The following is a 6,000-nucleotide window of genomic DNA, read 5'->3' as shown; positions in this document are numbered from 1 at the left end:
TTTTGCGAATCTATCCAAGCGATCAAGTTTCCGCTCAACAACATTGTCAGATTTGGATGATTCAAGAAAAATGACATCTCTAGATAAAACAAACTTTTTATTTACTTCATCATAGAGGCGGTATGCTTTAAAGGTGTTTGAATACCCCAGGAAGATACACTTACTACTTCTAGCACCAATTTTGTTTCTATGTACCTTTGGTATCAAAGCATAACATGTGGAACCAAAGATCCTGAGATGTTTTACCGAAGGAACATGTCCATACCACAATTCATAAGGAGTCTTGTTTCTTATAGCATTAGATGGACATCTATTCTTTATATATACAACACATAGAACAGCATCAGCCCAAAACATTATCTTTACATTTTTGAAGAAAAGCATGGATCGTACCATATTCAAAATTATTCTATTCATTCTTTCTGCTACACCATTCTGTTGGGGATTATAAGGTACAGTTGTTTGATGTTTGATCCCATGTTGGCGAAGATAGTTTTCAAATTCATTTGATGTATATTCTTTTCCATTATCAGTGTGAATAGACCCAATATGAGATTGTTCATCATTTTCAATCCATTTATGAAAATTCTTGAATGTTTGAAAAGCATCAGATTTGTTCTTCAATAAATAAACCCAACACATTATGGTGTAATCATCAATAAATGTCATGATATATTTATTTCCATTTGCAGAAGGAACAGGCATTGGACCACATAAATCTGAATGAATGAGTTCAAGCTTCCTATGTGCTCTTGAATGTGAATCATGAAAAGACTGTTTGCTATGCTTTCCTAGAATGCAAGCATCACATTTCTTATGTTTCCTATAGGAATTGTAGGCAAACCAGCAACACAATTTTTCTTCAATAAGCGGAGATTGTCATAGTTTAAATGTTCAAATCTAGCATGCCATAATAAACTTTATGGAAGTGTACCTTCTTTATGATGAGAAATATATGAGAAATGTTGTGCATGAGCAGAGGTTCCTTGCAGTTTGATAAGTCTTTCTTCTTCTATTCCCCTCATGACAAGTGAGTGGTCAGATGCTTTTCTTACCTAAAGCTTGCCATCAAACATATGAATGGAGCGACCTGGCTGGCGGATGTGGACCAAGGATAGCAAGTTTCTCTTGAGCTATGGGAGATATAGAACATGATCCAGAAGAAAGTCTGGAAGACCAGGCAGTTTAAGCCTGATTGTGCCAAGCCCTAATGGCTTGATTTTTTACTGATCTGCAAAGTATACTGCTCCATCAACATTGTCAGTGAAATCTTCAAAAAAATATTTCCTGTGAGTCATATGACAGGTTGCTCCTGAATCAAGCACCCAATCATTTTTCGAAGAAGCAAGTGAAGCATTAAACAAATCTTCATTTACTCCAATGTTACATTGTGCCTCAATATAGTGAGCGGATTCAGGTGCTTTACCTTTGTCTGTATCATCAGTTTTACCTTTCTGCTGGTTTCTTTTCTGCTCAATTTTGTCCCATGGTAGCTTGCATGTAGAAGCATCATGTGATCCATTTCGTTTGCAGCGAATGCAATGCAGATCTGCTTTTTCTCCTTGAGAATGTCTGCCCCCCCTGCCTCTGAAGTATCTTCCTCTTCCTCTTCGTCCACCTCTTCCTCTTGTAGAATCTTGAGCAGGATGCTTTTCTTTATGAGCAAGGCAAACAGTCTCTTCAGAAGATTCAGGGACTGTCTTCTTTCCAAAGGCTTTCTCTCTTTCAGCAAACTTTTTCACAAGAGAGTCAAAGGTTATATCTTTAAGATTTACATCTTCTTGTAAAGACTCAAGATAATTGGAGTAAGTAGGATAGAGTGCCTTGAGAAAAGCAATAAGAGGGATATCCAGCTCAACCTTAGTGGATTTGATATCATGCATTATGGATTTTACTTCAGATGCAAGAGCAAGAGGATCATTATTTTTCAGTTCAAGAGTGAAGAGTTTAATCATGAGCTGAACAACTTCAAGTGCAGAATGTGAGTCATAGAGTTCTTTGAGCTTTTGTAAAGCTTCAAAGGCAGTTGAATATGATGAAATATGGCGACTTACTTCTTCATTTACAGATGCTGCGCTTAATGCATATGATTTGTTGTTCTTGTTATCCCAAATGATGAGCTCTTTGTCTGATGTAGGCTATACTGGGTCATTGTCTCCTTCTCCGACACACACTCCCTTCCACAACTCATTGAAGATGAGGGTGTGTTTTCTCATCCGGGACCATTCAGGATAGTTCTCCTTGCCAGTGAGAACTATTCCTACCATAGAGATGATTGAATGCATTCTATAAAAAAATACTTCTGCTGAAAAGAAAACTTCCTTACGTTACAACCTCATGCACTATATTTTCTTCATGGTAAAAAAACCGTGCAATACTACTATGTTTTTAATGATATATAAAACCTTTGAATGATATAAACTGTGCAATACTTTGAATTCAACAAACGCTTTGAATGATATATAAACTGCGCAATACTATTTGAACTTAACACGTATCCACGGACATTGTGGACTACCAAACGCAGTTTTGTTACCATACGCAGTTTTGTTATCTGTCCTCAGCAATGTTCACTCTCAAGGGCTTCCCACAGACGGCGCCAGATGTTATTTGCAAACAAAAAAATGATACATGGCGTTCCCTACTTCACAACAACATTACTAATATGGAACTTGTCTTTGAAAAATTACTAATAAGGATCTGATCATTTTCAACTTGTCATGAAAGGCTCCGAATTTCAGGGATCTAGACTGCATAGTTGAAGATACAGTCAGACCAGGCGTTATCACGAGGTGGTCGTGGGTTTGTGCTCCACGGTGGGTAGGTTCTGACCCTTTATTTTACAAAGCGAATATCTGGGTAGGTTCGGACCCTGCTTTCGACGCCGATGGTCTACAAAGCAAAGATCTCCTCTTTGCAATTTCTGCGAAGTTTGGCACAAAGACTTTCCTCGGTCTATATCACAATGAACGACCGAAGCACCTCGCACTAGATGGTCTACAAAGTGAAACAAGTGCAAGAGCTTACACACCGGGAATTGAGCCTGGCCAGTTGTGGTAAACTCCAACTGGTCTACTGGACCATAGCCAATAGACTGGTAAACATACCCGGCAGATGTACCTTGTACATAACTATTGCATTTGCAAATAACAACAACATGCCAGAGGACATAATAGGGAAAATTCTATGCGTTTTCATACCAACTGCGGTCAATCTCCTGGAACATAAGGCTTTGGTATACCCATGTGGCCGACATAGGTGAAATTATCTAAACACCGGTCTACTCGGATGAGAAAACTACAGATGCATTAATACAGATGCGTTAAGATACTGATGCGTTAATGGACTAAGCCCAGTGGCACAGGGATATAGAACGATTTAGGATTCTGAGTGTCAGGAACAACGCAGAGACAGAACGACAGAGGCAGAGCATAACAGTGGACAGAACGACAGAGGCGTTTGAGGAGTTACAACTATTTTTAGGACTGGCTCTGATACCATGTCAGGCCAGGCAGTAACTCTCCAAGGGCAGAAAAATTGATTGGTGTGTTTATTCCATAGGTATGTTATTGTTTTATACATTAGGAGTGATTATTCAGTTTATCTTCCGATGACTGTTCACATTCCTGATTTATTTATTGTACAAATTCCCCAATCATGAAGATTTGAAAAAGAATAAATCTTCCCAAATGTGTTGATTTAAATGGATCATACAATCATTTTGTCACATGACTAGCATGAAGGTTAATATTGAGATATTTACTATATACTTTCTTGACTTTGTGGATGGAGTCAAGAAACTACTGAAAAATATTTTAGTTATTAGGATAATGATTTAAATGGTGGTTTCAATTATTTTGGATTCAGTATTAAGCCAAATGACTACGTAGTAGAGGACTAGAAGCGATGAAAGGCTAAAGAGGAAAATATAATATACTTCTAGTTTCATCATTAGATTCCAATGGGTTGAATAGTAGTGTTGGAGGCTATTCATGTTTATTCGAATTTGTGAGCTCCAATCCCTAAAATTATCCTAAATAGAATCTATATGATAATATTTAATTATATGTTGTAAGGATCGAAATAATATTTGGGGGATCATCTTGTTATTTGGTCTCAGATAGCTCCTCCCATGAAGTAAGGATGTTAGGGCTTAAGAGTATTCTTAATTTTGGGATAGCTTTCTTCATTAGGATTTAGGGAAAATTTATGGAGGTACCCTTTTATTATCAAATGCATTTCGATCGAGTCTACCTCGAATTAGTTACTGTCATGACATAAGATTATTCCTCCAACCATTGGGGGGTGATCTGTCAAGAATTTGAACCTATAGTTGGTACTTATCATGTTTAGTGGCTTGGGTCTAGATATATGGCATGCATTGGAATGGATGTTATAAAAAAGTGTAAGAAAATATCTTCCCAAATGTGTTGATTGTGTTCCTTTACAAAAGAGGATTTTGTAGCATAAATAAAATAGAACATGAGGATACCACTATGATATGGAATCAATGATGAGTTTCTACATCAAACCTAAACCTCGAAGCTATATGGAATGATAATTAGGGATGGCCCTATTGCACAAGTCCATAATGCACCTATGAGGGTCAATGAAGGAAATGATAAATTGTTATGGATGTATAACTCCACATATATACATTACACTAGTAAGCTAGGATATAAATCTTTGAAAAAGAATTATTAGGTAATTATAATATGGTTGTACAAAAATATTTAGAAGATAGAAGCACCTCTCAAAATAAAATTATTATTCTAACTCATACATAATAAAAATGGATTTAACATGATCTAGAATGAACATTCTCATAAACATAATGGAGATGATGTTGGAATAATCATGACTAGTGAATGTATAACATCTAATAAACAAATCGAAAACAATTTTGGAAAAGAAGTAGAGGATTAAATAAAAGATGGAATAAAAAAACTGAGGGGATGAAAATTAAAGATCTTGATGAAGTGGGCATGGACATAGCTCCGATGTCCACTATGCGACATGGACATAGCTCCGATGTCCACTATGCATCAAGATATGATCATGTAGAATGATTTTTTTTTAAGTTTACGAGTGTTTGAAGGAAATTTCTTAGTGTGGTATCATTTTGCCAACATTGAAATTCACGAGGGAAAAATCAAAATATTCAAGTAAGCCGAATACCGTCTTAACGCATTATCATGAGTGCCTCAATCATGCTTCTGTTTCGCATTTATGGTATTATTTGTGTTTTTTATTACAAATTATATTATATTGATTTTGAATTTATTAAAAAAATTATAAAATGAAAGAAAACTTACATGCAAATACAATAAGAGTTGAGTTTTTGTGATATTATAGTATTTTATCTGAGTAGATGTTATGTAACCAGATCGTAAAAACAAAGAAAAGATAGATCAAAGAGTCAAAAATAAGCCTCTTCGAAGGGCCAACCTCCTTTTACATCGCACAAATGAACAATTTTTGGATGATACAAATGACAAAGCCTCCTTGGTATACATAAGAGTCTAAAGGGTCATAATATAATTAGGGATTAGATAAAAATAATAATATAATGGCACAAGAATAAGAATAGTGGACTTCTATAGGGCACAACAATAACAATATGGGGGCTACACTAGTACTATAGTGACCTAACATGCCCCCATCTTCCAAACAAGGGTTTTCCTCAATGCTTGAGTAGTTCTAGATGTTTCGAAATAAAATTCTCATCCTCCCATGTGGAATCATCAACGGGTATGTTCTTCCACTTAACGATATACTCTGAAAACGATTGATTCCATAGTTGTCGGGTTCCTATTTTCATGTCCGTTTCATGCTTCAATATGATTTTTCCTTCTTCATCAAGTTCTGGAAATGTTGATTGAATGGGGAGCTTGTCACCTATAACCTTCTTTAAGCATGAAACATGGAAAATTGAGTGACTCATGAAGATGCAAGCAACTCCAATTTGTATTCCATAGTAACAATATTTTGCAACATCCT

This window comes from Pinus tabuliformis, chromosome 6 (assembly GCF_031772625.1).
Source record: "Pinus tabuliformis cultivar Carrire ecotype Pingquan chromosome 6, CPIR1, whole genome shotgun sequence".
NCBI classification, from domain to species: domain Eukaryota; kingdom Viridiplantae; phylum Streptophyta; class Pinopsida; order Pinales; family Pinaceae; genus Pinus; species Pinus tabuliformis.
This window is presented reverse-complemented; position numbering follows the sequence as displayed.